This window comes from Felis catus, chromosome B2 (genome assembly GCF_018350175.1).
Source record: "Felis catus isolate Fca126 chromosome B2, F.catus_Fca126_mat1.0, whole genome shotgun sequence".
Lineage (NCBI taxonomy): Eukaryota > Metazoa > Chordata > Mammalia > Carnivora > Felidae > Felis > Felis catus.
This window is the reverse complement of record NC_058372.1, coordinates 124,733,582-124,748,291: the sequence shown is the minus strand read 5'-3', so window position 1 is coordinate 124,748,291 and position 14,710 is coordinate 124,733,582.

Here is a 14,710-nt window from a genome sequence, read left to right as displayed (position 1 = left end):
AAATAAACTACTAATGTCAGAGAGCAATCTGTTTTCCCTGATATGTTACTTTTATCAGTTATAAATGTGTTGGCCAGCAAGCAACTGAAAACCCAAGAAAGAGAGGCTTAAACAGGTGAAGGATATATTTACTTCAACCAACAAGGTATCTGGGAGTAAGCTTCCATAGCTGTAATGGTGGCTTAGCAAGGCCTTCATGTGGCTCTCATTTTGAACATTGAAAGATACCTTCATTTCAGGCGACATGTTAGTTACAAGTGGGAGAAGGAGGAAGAAGGAAGGGCAAAGTGCAAAGGAAACTGCCAGCCCGGTCTTTAAAACAGCTTTTCTAGAAGCTGTAAGCAGAGACTTCTGTTTATACTATATTGGCTGGAACTGAATCACATGGCCACCCTATTTCTATTCAGCCAGTCTAGGAAAGCAAGTATCTCTGTTTCCAACCAGCACACTGGAAAAAGAGGCTGGTTGGACAGGTGGCCAGCTTACGATATCTGCCGCCACTGACTGGGGCTTTTTGTCTCACTGATACCTTGTCATGTGGAATTCTTTCAAACAAAAACTTTTCAGTTCAGAAGTTCCAGTTGAAGAATGCAATGTCCTCACCACTTATTTCCTCTTTTAAATGATAGATTTGGGCTGTCTTGTCTCTAAATAGCTACTTACTGTAGCTTGTGTTTTGAAAGCAGCATATCTAAGATCAAATGACAAAATGAAGGGAAACATCTTGTGACCTTTTTGGTTTTAGTCACTTGGGATGTAGTTCTTCCCAGGACAGACAGCTCAGTATTTTTAAATATTCTGATGTTTATTTGTTCAAGACCAAAACAAGACTATCATGAATAGTGAATATAGGATAAAAGAGGCAAACAATGAGATACATACTTTTGAAAATCACTTGGGTCTATTGAGCTAAAACAGTTCCAATTAAAGAACTGTATTATGTTTGTCTAGGAGGCAAAAAGTTTGCTAATTTTCATGGGTAAAATTTCACACTGTAGTTCTTAAACTCTGTTAAAGACATCTAAACATTATTCCTTGATCAAAAAATATCTAATTTTGAGTAGCAAATCCTATATGATTCTAGTCATCAGATTATGGCAATTCAGAGCTTAAAAAATATTTGTTTTTACAATTAAAAAGACACTCTTGTTATAGTAAATTTGTTAAAGGATAGAAGATTCTTTCATACATCTGCTATTATGAATACTTAACATTTTGGAATATTTCTGTTCATGAATAGGAAATAACAATAGCCAGTGTCAGTTGAATACAAACTCTATGCTAATAATTTTATATGTATTCTACAACCTAATCCTCTCAAAAACTCTAGGAGCTAGGTATAATTTTATCCCGTGTTTATAGATGAAAGTAGTTATGGTCACATAACTTGCTCAAAGTCACATGGTTCGTAAGTAACATAGCTGGGATGTGAGCTCAGAAAGTCTTCCGAAACCTCAAAATTCTCAGGACCTGAACGGGCAGTGTTAGGTGTAGAGGAAGCTGAAACAGACTTGAGGGCTTCCCGGTACTTTGCTTGTATCATGAGATTCGAGAGTCCAGTTGCCAAGAAAGACTGATGTTTCCAGCTGTCCACCCGGAGCCTAGATCCAAGGGCCACTTGGTTCTTGTTTTTCCTGAGGGCTGAAACTGCGTGTCTCCTAGATTCTGTGAGCTCCTCCGTAGTGTTCAGTCAGTTTTTTGCCTTACTTTCCAGAGCATTTCTGATGCTTCCTACCAAAGAACAGTGATATAACAGATTTCATGAAAACCTAAACATTTTTTCCACGGGACAATGCACGGTTTCTGACAAGAAACCTGTAGATGAACGTAAGAACAGTTCCTTAGAAAATCTAATGTTCTATTCATAAACATAATGCATGGTGTGTTCCTTATATCCTATCCTAATTAATCTTTAAAAAAAGTTCTCTTTCTTATTACTGATTTAGTTATTTTATTACTGGAAGTTATGTGCATAGGCCCCTAACATACTGACCCTAAGACCGTGTACATTTGGCAGGGACCTTACCTATTTGACATACTGCTAGCTAGCATACTGCTTATGCTGAGTACAAATTATTCCTGCTCTTTCACTTGTTTGAGTTAAACAAATTCTGTTGTGTTGATTCCTGTGTAAAAACTTCAAACAAAACAGGCAAACTGAAAATATCCTTGTAACTCCTCTCAATCCTCATCCTCTTCCTGGAGGTGAACTCAGTTATCAGCTGGAGGTGGAATGTTCTTGCTGTCTTCTCTACCTTTACCTACCTGCATGTCCACATATGGAAATCTAGAGGTTTGTTTTGTAGGTTTTATTCTTTAAAAGACTTACATATGCTCATGGATGCAATTTGCTCCTTTCATGACCACATGTCAGAGAGAGAGGGAGAGAATCCCAAGCAGGCTCCACACCGTTAGCACAGAGCTCGAGGCAGGGCTAGAACTCACAGACTGCGAGATCATGACCTGAGCTGAAAATAAGAGTGGGATGCTTAACCGACTGAGCCACCCAGGCACCCCCATCACTTCACATTTTTAAAGTAACTTATAACAGTGTACTTCCATTTCTCTCCTCCCAGCCTTTACGCTATTGGTATAATAATTTAATTATACATGTTGTTAACTCTATAATACATTGTCATTATATTCGTTTACACATTCAAATATCACTTAAAGAGATTTAAATAACGAGAGAAAAAAATCATATAATTTACCCATATAATTACAATTTCCAGTGTTCTTTATTCCTTTGTTTAGATCTGCATTTCCATCTGGTATCATTTTTCTTCTGCCTGAAGGACTTTAATATTTCTTAAAAGTGTAGGTCTTCTGGTAATGAATTCTTTCAGCATTTGTATGTCTCAATAAAATATAAAGTTTGTGGTTAAGATGATTTAGTCTTCGTTCTTAAGATTAGTTAACAATTCATTGTAAGTTTGAATGTGGAGTGTTTATCCATGTTTATATTTGTATTTTCCGGCATAATAATGGAATTTTGTTAGTTTTAGTGCCTACAATGGGCCAGACTTTTTCTGGGTGAAAACGCTGTCCCAGAGCCCTCATGGAACCTAAACTTCAGCCATGGGATCTCACAATCAATGTGTCTAGTCCCCATTCACCATTATAATTGTGCCTAGATTGCCCCACAACATTTTCCTTTTAAATCCTGGGATCCCTTTATGACATTATTTTCAACTTCTTCCATTCCCTTCTTAAAATTTGAAATTATTCAATTGCTATTTTAGTATTCATTTAAACTTCTTTGGAATTCCTAAGCTTAGAAGTTCTTGTACAAAGAATACCAGAAAACCCGAGAAATGTATAGTTTTCGCAACTTTGTAGTATGTTGTGGTGACTGTATAATACAGTTTGTTCTCATCTGAGCCATAAGCTGACAGCTTCTAATTCTCCAGGGAACTTTGTTTAGCAGAGCAGCTGTTAGTTTGTTAATCCTATTTTGTGTCAGAAATTCCGTGTGAAGAGTTGATATAGCTCACTTAGTGGCAATGATTATTTTGTCAATGCCAATTAGCACTACTAATTTAAGAAGTGAAAGTAACTTGAAAATATATACTGAGCAACATTTTTATCTGGTTTGCCTATGGTATCTATCAGAAGTAAATATATAGCTTTGTTTTACATTTGCTCAACCAACAAATATAATTGTGAAACATTCTGTGGAAATATAAAAGCATCAAGACTAAACATATGATAAACCTCCTTAAAAAAATGTTCCATTGAAAACGGATATATATATTTTTAAAAGTTCGTGTTGTTGATGGATAATGGGTGCCTGTGGGTTAGGGCACAGGGTGAGAGTCTTGACCTCAGGTCTGGAGTCCAGACTGCAAATACAGGATGGGCTCGAATGAGGCCTGGACAAGGACAAATGGAGTTAAAGATACAGAACTTTGTATTGGAACGGTTCAAAATGGAAAAAATGGAATGGGCTTTTCCATGAAACAGTCAGTTTTGCTAGATGTATTAAGCAGAACCCAGGTAATATGGAATGTGATAGGATATACCTGTGTTAAGGAACTATTTCTAAAATCTCTCTCCATTTTAAGATTTTTTAATTTTACTAGTGCTATATATCATAACAAAAGGCTAGAAATAACGCAAATGTTCAACATCAAGGAAAAGGTTACACAAACTGTGACTTACATGCTTGTTAGAATATATATAAAGTTACAAGTTTACAGGCTGAGTCATTAATGAAAAGCTCTACGTAAGTATTTTTTTGAAAAACAAACAAAATTACAAGTTCATATCGATTATAGGAGTATAAAATACGCTTATTAACTATTATTTACAGAGATAAATGATACTTAAAAATAATAAAAATACTTGAAATAATAAAAATTACTGACTGAGTAGATTCTTTAATTTTAAGTAACATCCTTTAGAACCTTAGACATTTTGTTTTTAAAGAGAATCTATGTATTTTATTGAACAAAATTAGTGCTCAAGGATGAACTAAGGATTAATTGATTAATCCTCACAACAACCCTAAGAAATATTATTATTATATGTTTATAAAAAAAAAGTCAATGTGGAAAACAGTGTACAGAATCCTGCTATTCAAGTCTACACAGACCTAACCTTGCATGCATATGCATCTGGAAGAATAACTTTCCCTCTCTCTCTCTCTCTCTCTCTCTGTCTTATACACACACACACACACACACGCACACATACACACACACATACACACACACACCTGCGTCTGGAGAATGGAACTGGGGTTCAAAATAAGCTCAATACCTTTTTGTACTATGCAATTAATTTTTTTTTTACATTTCTTATTTTAAGATACTGTTTAAAAATAAGCTATGGGTCTATACTAGAAAAAAATTCATTTTTAAAGTTTACTTATTTATTCTTACAGTTTATTTATTCTGAGAGAGAGAAAGAGCGTGCACACAAGTGGGGGAGGGGCAGAGAGAGAGAAGAAGAGAGAGACAGAATCCCAAGCAGGCTCCACACTGCCAGCTCGGAGCCCAACGCGGGGCTCAAACTCACAAACTGTGAGATTAAGACCTGAGCCAAAATCAAGAGTCAGTCGCTCAACCGACTAAGCCACACAGGCTCCCCTTATTTATTTATTTTTAATGTTTATTTATTTTGAGAGAGAGCACAAGCAGGGGAGGGGCAGAGAAAAAGGGAGAGAGAATGTGCTGTGAGTGTGGAGCCCTACGCAGGGCTCAAACTCGCTAACTGTGAGATCATGACCTGAGCTGAAATCAAGAGTTGGATGCTCAACTGAGCCTCCCAGGCGCCCCAGAAAAGGAGTCTTTTTCTTCTGAATTTGAAGTCCATAAAAAAGGCCTAGTTCATGACCAGAAGTCAATGCTTGCGATGGGTTAAACAGTGTACTTGAGCAATGCATAAGGTTCATGTACCCATTGAAGATCCAGGCGAGAATGAAACCAGCCACCAGATCATGAAACAGAGATTAGGACAAAATAAGAAGTTTAAGTTAAATGAGAAGTCAGAAATCAGGAAGGAGAACAATTTCTAGGCCAGTGGCATATCAAAAGGTTATAGCTACTGGGTGGTCAGACCTAAAGATGGTTAAGAAATTCACAATAAGAGCAGAGGGTCAAAAGGCCTGGGAATCTGTCGAGCAGTTTGTTGAGAAGCAGCAAACCTTTAGTCTTAAGACTGCTTCCTAATGGTGACCCAGGCACCTACTATGCACCAATAACATTTTAGCAGGCATAAACTAACATATTGAAAATTTAGGGAGAAGAGTGCTCTTCCCATCATTATTATTATTATTATTATTTTTGTCATCTCTATACCCATCATAGGGCTTGGACTTACAACCCTGAGATCCAGAGTCACATGCTCTGACTGAGCCAGCCAGGCGTCCCCTCTCCAAGTCAGTTAATAAACAGTCTGACCCTAGAGTTTCTAGGCAGGTGTTGTAAAAAGGCTAACTCTTGCTGTTTGAGACCTAGCAAACATCATAGACTAGTGTGTTAGTTTTCTGTTACCACTGTAATGAAATACCACCAACTAAGTGGCTTAAAACAACACAATTTATTCTCCTACAGTTCTGGAGGTCACAAGTCTAAAATCAGTTTTTGCTGGGCTAAAGTCAAGGTGTCCAGAGGGCTGCGTCCTTTGGGGAGGCTCTAAGAGAAAAATCCATTCTCTGCCTTTTTCTGCCCACATCCCTTGGCTTGTAGCTGTATCCCTTCTGTCCTCACAGCTCCTTCTCTGGCTCTCTTTATTCCCTCTTTTCTCTTAAGGACCCATGTGATTACATTGGGCCCAGTCGGATAATCCAGAATAACCCCTTACATAAATCTAGTGATTATGGATGTTAGTCACATCTACAAAATACCTTCATAGCAACACCTAGATTAGTGTTTGATGAGATCACTAGGGATTATAGCCTAGCCATAAAGCTGATCATTACATGTACCTAATATTTTTCTTTAACATGATCACTATATATGTTTACTGAAAAAGAAAATTTGTTTTACTACGTGATGAAAAACCCACATTACACTCCGTAAACGTAAAGTGTATGAAAGCAAACACCATGGAAATACTTGTTCAATTCCAGCTATATACCACTGCCCGCCGAGGGCTGAGATTGTGGTTTGGGCTCCTTGTTCACAAAAGCAGAGGACCAGGGGTTAGCGAGATGGTGACAATTCAGCACCAAACTGAACCCTTCTCCTTGATAGGAAAAGAAGGACTGAAAGACTTTCAAAAGAACATGACTTTCTCGATATTTAATGGAAGCATCTGTGTCCCAAATAAAATCCTGTCACAGATTGCCAGGAATTCCTGTTTCAAACATTGGGACACATTAGCAATGTCTTCAAAACTAAGGTCTTGATTAAGACAGGCTGAGTTTAAATCAAGAATTTTGGGGGTGCCTGGCTGGCTCAGTTGGGAGAGCATATGACTCAGTCTTGGGGTTGTGAGGTCAAGCCCCACATTGGGTGTAGGAATTACTTTAAGTAAATAATTAATTAATTAATCCAAAAGTTCTCCTTCACTTGCTAGCTATTCACTGTTACACCACCCCTTTGAATCCATTTCCTTACCTGTAAAGTGGCAGTGATAAGAAAACCTCCTTCAGGCGCGCCTAGGTGGCTCGGTCGGTTGAGCCATCGACTTCGGTTCAGGTCATGATCTCACAGCGTGTGAGTTTGAGCCCCGTGTCGGGCTCTGTGCTGACAGCTCAGAGCCTAGAGGCTGCTTCTGATTCTGTGTCTCCCTCTCTCTCTCCCCTTCCCCCAGTCATGCTCTGTCTCTCTCTGTCTCAGAAATTAAAAAAAAAAAAAAAAGAAAAAAAGAAAACCTCCTTCATAGGCCTGTTAGTAGTTATTTAAATGAGGTAATGCATGTATAGCCCATGCATGTATAGACAATGGCCTAATGCCCAGCACATTGTATGTACCTCAAAAATGTCAGTCACTTTTGGGGTGCCTCATTCATTAAGAGTCCAACTCTTGGTTTTGTCTCAAGTCATGATCTCATGGTTCATGGAACTGAGCCCCGGGTCAGGCTCTGCCCTGATAGTACGGAGCCTGCTTGAGATTCTCTCTCTCTTTCTCTCTCTGCCCCTCCCCTGCTCATGCTCTCTCTTTCTCTGAAAATAAATAAATAAACATTAAAAAAAAAATGTCAGTCACTTTTAAAGCAGAAAGGCACTGATATAACTCTGATATCAGGACACTTTCTAGAATTGTTAGCCTTCTTCCTCCCCACCCTGAAGTTGAGACACTTGTCCTTGACCAAATCTCTTCACTCTTGAAGTGCAAAAATCAATCTTTGAGTCTTTTATTTCAACTATGGAATCAGCACCGGAGTTCGAATCTAAGAGACTTTGTGGAAGGGCACAGAAGTTGACCTAGGTGGGAGCTGTGGGCAAGGTCAAATAGATCCTCAGTATTGGCTTGCCATAGTCATCATGGGATATCGCCAACAGGTATTTAGGGGTGAGTGCCTACTGTGGGTGACAGTCTTGAGGGTACTGTGTCAGGTGGCCTTTGTGAGCATTAGGCTGAATGCCTGCAACTCGCTCTAAGAGGCCACCGGGAGCCACAGATCATGTGACATTGAGCTAAGGGGCACATGCCACAAGGAATGAAATTATAACTTGTTCAGAATTGCACTCCACATTTCCCCTTGCCTGCCTGTTTCTCAGTATAATTTGAGGTGTTGACTATGGCTCACAAAAATCTAGGTGGTCTTGGGTACTAAGCTGTCTCACAAACTACCTTTTTCTTTAACTTCCTTGTGGCTAAGATCAGGAGGCATAGTTTAGGATTTAAACTGCAGAAAGAGGGCTCTTTGATGAAAGATGCTCATATGTTGTAAACATTCTTATTTGAGAAAATTTTAGTCTCCTATATTATAACCCACAGGTTATAATGGACATACAATTTTTAATGGTTGATTTTATTTTTCTTAATATACTTTGTTTAGATAGGGAGATCTGGGGAAGACATATTATTTCAACTTTTTATGGGCACAAACTTAAAAAAAATTGGTTCTGTTTATAAAGTCTTAATTGTATATTGAATTATTGCCAAGTTTTCCTAGTTTATTGGGAAACATGAGTTATGGCCAAATGATTAATAGAAGTTAAAACTTAATTCTTGAAATTACAGTTGGAGTTATTTGAATAGTAAGAAGGCACTGTTTTCCAAATTGCATTTCCATATTACTTTTTAAATGGCCTAATTTAAATGACCCAAATAGGCACACATTCTTTCTCCATCGTATGAACTTAAAACAATATTTTACAGAAGAGAGCTGGTTTGCTATAGTTACAGTCTTACTGGGGAGAAAAATAAACTGCTAAAATGCTTTTCATTGAGATGAGGCATACATCCAGATTTTATGCAGTCCAAAGCTTATGTAATTTTGGAGTCCTTTTCTGAGAAAAAAAAAAAAAGAATACCAAACAATTGACTTTGCAAATATTACAAAAATATGTGACTCTGTAGACACATTAAGGTCCCCTTACGGGGCTTAGGAAAAATCCAGTAAAGAGGCCCTGAGGCTTCAGCTTCATTGCCTCCATAGTAAAGTCACCTATGACTAAGATACATTATTGTGGAAGTTTCTGAGAATGTTCCAGTTTCCCAAATTAATTAAGAATCTCTTTGGGTTCAGTTCTTGGGATGGGCAAATAGTACAAACGATCAATCACCTGCACAAGGTGATGAACTATTCTGTTACTGACAGTGTTCCCTTACCATGTTTGTTTATTGAAGTATGATAAAACAATTAAAAATTCTAACATTTTGCAGTTTTCAATGGAAATAGGTAGAATTACAAGTAGCCCTTTCACAAGATGTGAGAAAAAGGAAAGCAAAGGATTGTACATCTCTGAAAGCATTTTTTCCCTCATTGTAGATTTTTCTCCTGGAGACTTACTAAGTAAGAGAATTACATCTTCCTTGTATCTACATAATTACTTCCTTAAAGAATGTTATATACATACATGTATTAGGTTTCACTAGGGGTGGAAAAGAGAAAGGAAAAAAGAGTAAATCAAGGAGCCTAAACTTTTTTTTTTTTTCAACGTTTTATTTTTATTTTTGGGACAGAGAGAGACAGAGCATGAACGGGGGAGGGGCAGAGAGAGAGGGAGACACAGAATCGGAAAACAGGCTCCAGGCTCTGAGCCATCAGCCCAGAGCCTGACGCGGGGCTCGAACTCCCGGACCGCGAGATCGTGACCTGGCTGAAGTCGGACGCTTAACCGACTGCGCCACCCAGGCGCCCCAGGGAGCCTAAACTTTAAATAACTTCTCTGTAACTGAGAAAGGTCAGTTTTCCTGACCATGTGTTGCTTAGAACTCCATGATCAAAAAGACATAGACAATTTAGATATTTACTCCATGTGGGAAATGCAAGAGATTTCTGCAGATAATTCTAGAAGAAACTTTGTTTCAGAGCTTCCTGAAATGAGAAAAGAATGTCCTTCATTTTCCTTTTGACTAGAGGGAACCGGTCTCTGAATTCTTTCTGGTCTCAGGTACACAGTTTTAACAGCGTAGCGTTCGTTCATGTTTTATATCCATTTCTTCTTTTTGAAAATGAAGAATGAAATCATTAAATGGCCAGAAGAGGGAGGAAGGAGAGGTAAGAGGCATGGAGTTAGGATCCTCAATTAGAAATTGGAGAAGGAAAATGATGAATCTATTGAATAATAAATTCATCTGAGTCACCTTATCATCTCACGAAACCACATTTGGTGCATGGACACTGGATAAGAGAGAGGTCCACTGCATGGTTGAGGTGACTTGGCACACCCACGTGGGACGGGACATGTTTGGTCTGGGCAGTGCGGGCAGTGGGTGGTCACTGCAGTTGCCAGATGGGCTCATTTGGTTCAGGCACATCCCCTGGATGATGCATAAACACTATTCATGACCTTAGAACATCAAAAATAGTAAGAGGGTTAACTGGGAATGATGGCACCCGTATTAAGCAATTAATTTATAACTAATCTAAAATTAATGCACACCTCACCTTTTTCAACCAAGGATTTGAGGCAGCTCACTAGGTAGACATGCAAAAAAGGAAATGAATACAATGTTTTTAAAACTATGGCCATGGACACCTGGGTGGCTCAGTTAGTTAAGCTTCTGACTCTTGATTTCAGCCCAGGTCACGATCTCACAGTTCATAACATTGAGTCCAACTTGGGCTCTGTGCTGCTCTCTCTCTCTCTCTCTCTCTGTCTCTGTCTGTCTCTCTCTCTGTCTGTCTCTCTAAATAAATAAACTTAAGAAAATGATGGCCATGGAAAATAGAGTAGGAGATTAATCATTGTGGTGGTGGTATTGAAGTCACATAGAAGACATATATCCTGGCCAGGAGAACATAGACACTACAGTAGAATAGTAAATTTGTCTTGAAATTTCATGGAAACCAAAGTGAAAAGGAAACTACAGTCATTTACAAAATTTTAATTAACCATGAGAGACAAAACATTACTTCTGGGAAACAAAACTTTCATAACATGTTTAAAAGGAATTTTTCAAGCGAAGCTATTGTAAACAATGTTCAAAGCAAACAAAATAATTAGTTTATAAGCTGTTTCTTGTATTATCTGTTGACAAAGGCCAGCTGAGTTTTCAAAAATTGCTGAGTAAGAACGGCTCTGCAGGGAGTAATCCATACTATGGAAAGGATCCAATATGGATTACTAAACAGTTACGCAAAGTATAAATATGGAAGCAACATGCTAAAAATAATACATGTTAGTATAATACTGGTATTTCCAATTCCTTCATAATAAGGTGCTGGAGAAATTGGTTAAGAGAAGTGGTTTTGATTCAGGTTTTCTTTCTTTAAAAAAATTTTTTTTTAAGTTTATTTATTTTGAAAGAGACAGAGCATGTGAGTTGGGGGGGGGACAGAGAGAGAGAGGGAGAGAGAGAATCCTAAGCAGGCTCTGCACTGTCAGTGTGGAGCCCAAGGCGAGGGCTGGATCTCATGAACCGGGAGATCATGAACTGAGCCGAAACAAGAGTCTGACGCCTAAGGGACTGAGCCACCCAGGCTCCCCCTGATTCAGGGTTTCTCTTTATCTTTGCCATTCATTGTTCTTTGTAAACTTCATATGTTGAATAACGGTAAAAGATTTGTATCTAACTGCTCTGATTGAGATTTTAGAGATTTTTTTCTTTTTTCTGCCTTTAATTTTCTGTAGCTATTTTCCTCTCTGAATCACAGGTCCTTCAATAGTTCTTGTGATGGTTGCTTATAGAACAAGAGAATGGCAACATGATTTCAGTAAGACATTTGATAGACTTCCACATAGACAAGGTGGAGGGATGCAAATGGGGAGGCAGATTTGTAGCAGTTGACCAACTCTATCTCAAAAATGTTGATGGATTGAGGCACCTGACTGGCTCCGTTGGTAGGGCACGTGACTCTTGATATTGGGGTCGTGAGTTTGAGCCCCACGTTGGGTGTAGAGATTACTTAAAACATATAATATTGAAAAAAATAATTGATAGATACAAAATAATTGATAGATAAATCATTGATAGATAAATCACTGCTATTCTGTTCATGATTCTGGCGTGCTGTAAAGATTAGTCCAGGTATTAGAGGTGCTGAAGGGTGGTGGAGTAGATGAGCTCAGTTTTGGACATTTATGTGGGACTTTCAGGTTGAAATATTCTTTATCCGTTGAGTAAATTGACTTAGAGGACGGAGGGAGGTGGAGAGATCTAGTTATGTAACAAGAATTTATTAATTACTAACCATGGTACTAGGCAATGCCTGAAGAATTTTACATGTTGTAACTCACAACATTCATATCAGGATTATTCTATTTTGATCTCTGTTTTACAGACGAGGAACGGAGATATGACAGGTGAACTACTTGTCCTAAAGCCACACAGCTGGTGAGTGGTAAGAGCTGAGTTGTCAACCCTGGTTGAAGATATAAAGAGTTAGGTAGGAAGCGATACTGAAGTCATAGGCATGGTTGAGTTGCTCAAGAGGCCTGTAGGAATCGAGGTCCATCGGCTTCTTGAGGATCTGTGTGTTGGCTTTGGTGGTTTAGGAAGATGAAGGCTGCATTTTCTGAAGAGTGTGTTCATAGCTCTGGTTCCCCAAGGTAGCAAAATATGCTATAGAATGAGTAAGGAACAGCATGACAGAAAACCTAGGAACAGTTGCCGGAAAATGGGAATAACCAATAATGTGAGAGGCAGCATAGAGTCAAGGGGCAGAGTGAGCAGGAAGTGACATCAGCAGAACCATTTCAGAGGCAGGAGGGCTGGGAAAGCAGTTTGCAGTGGCTTGGTTTGTGGACCTGGATGCTATGAATGCAGACTTTTCTAGAAGCCTGACTATGAAGGGAAAGAGAAGGGGGGGGGTGCGGGTGGCTAATTATATAGGGAATCAGGATGAAGGTAAGGGGTTTAATCTTTTGATGACAGAGACTTGGGTATGTGTTAAGTGCTGAAGTGGCAAATGGAGAGAGAGATCAAAGATAGAAAGAAGGGGGTAATTGTAGGAGCAAGGTGTTGGAGGGTGCAGGAAGGGGTGGAATCCTAAGCACAGGCAGGTAGAACATCCGCCTGGACATGAGCTAATGATGAGTATGAATATAGGTAAATTTGTAGGTAAAGTAAAAGCCTCTGTACTTTTTATCTTGAGGGAATAAAGCCCAGATAAGCTAAGAGATTGGTGTAAGGTCTCACAGCCCATTTGGAGCACTTCTGGAGCTAGAATTCACTGCACTCTCCATGACATCACGGGCTCTGCCAGTGAAAAACTCCTCCCCTTCGTCGCCTTCCAAGATGCTAGGTTATTTGGGGATTTCCTCATGCTTTTTTGAGGAATTCTTTTCTGTTTCTTTCTTGGATCTTTTTTCTTCTCTCAACACTTAAATGTGTTCTGTGCCCCCTGGTAGTGTGATACAGTTGAACAGTTACAGACTTTGGCGCCTGACCTGGCTTCAGACTCTGACTCTGTTCTTCCTTAATTTTGTGATCTTGGGCAAGGTACTTAACTCCACGGAGCATCTCTGTTTCGTCATGGGTAAAATGGGTGCGATAAAACTGAGCATCAGATTGCGTGAGGATTAAGTGAGATAATATGAACAAAATGCCTAGCGCAATCCCTCGTGCATAAGAAGTGCTCAGAAATACAACTTCCTGTCTGTTCTCTCTCCCTTGGTGAGATCCCTAGGCTCTTTGCCTCAGTGCAATTTTGAGAAAGTCACTTAATCTTTCTAATTCTGTTTTCTCATGCCAGAACTGGAGACGGTTCCACTTATTATGCAACACTGTTGTGAGAACGATGACTGGAAATCTCCAGGAGGATGGTCAATAAATGTTTGTCGAATCTGAATCTCATCCACCTCCTGAGTTTTGCTTAACGACTCCTATGGCCACCCCTCCAGAGCGTAGTTTCCAACCTGTTCTTCTCACTTGAGCATTAGGCTCTATTTCTAACCACTTGTTGGATCATCTACCAAGGGGTATAGTTATTTTTATTTTTAACTTGTTGTATATTCAGGATTCATCTTCGATCTCTTCCACGTCTAAGAGACTTGGCACGCCCCTTCTCCTGACCTTTACTTTCCCTGGTCCCTGGTGGGAGCCACGTCTTCTCTCATTTCTTCTCATCGTGCTGGTCATTTTGTATTTATTCTCTCTCTGTCATGCTCACCACAGCGGATTCCCATGTGGCACCTCTCGGTCCCCCTTGCCATGTGGCTTTTCATTGGAAGCCCCTGTTCACAAGGGAGAAAAAAGCTTACGCTCTGCTCAAGAACACAGCCACGGTTCCATTAATTTGGAAGCTAAGACTACCCGCTTGGTTATTCGAGGCTCCTCCTGCCACGGGATGTGTTGGCTGCTTACTGAGGCGAAATTTGGTTGTTGCTTCGCAAAACCGTCAATGGAAAATTGCTGTCCTCAGGACTCAGAACCTGCAGGAATAAAGGTCTGGGTCACCCCAACCAGTGCTGACCAAGAGTAAAGAGAACACGGCAGAAGAAGGGAGCTGCGATTATCAGCTCTGATGTCAAGACTAGTTACAGAGGTGGGTGCCTAACTTACGCTAATTGATTTTTTCCTTTATTCTCCCACTTTCCTGCGGGAGCTGCCCTGTGTGCAGTCGTGAAGGGAGTTGTGATTACAGTTTCGGTCCTTCTCAGAATGTGACTGAACTGACACGACCTCTGACTGACAGTAGCTCAAGG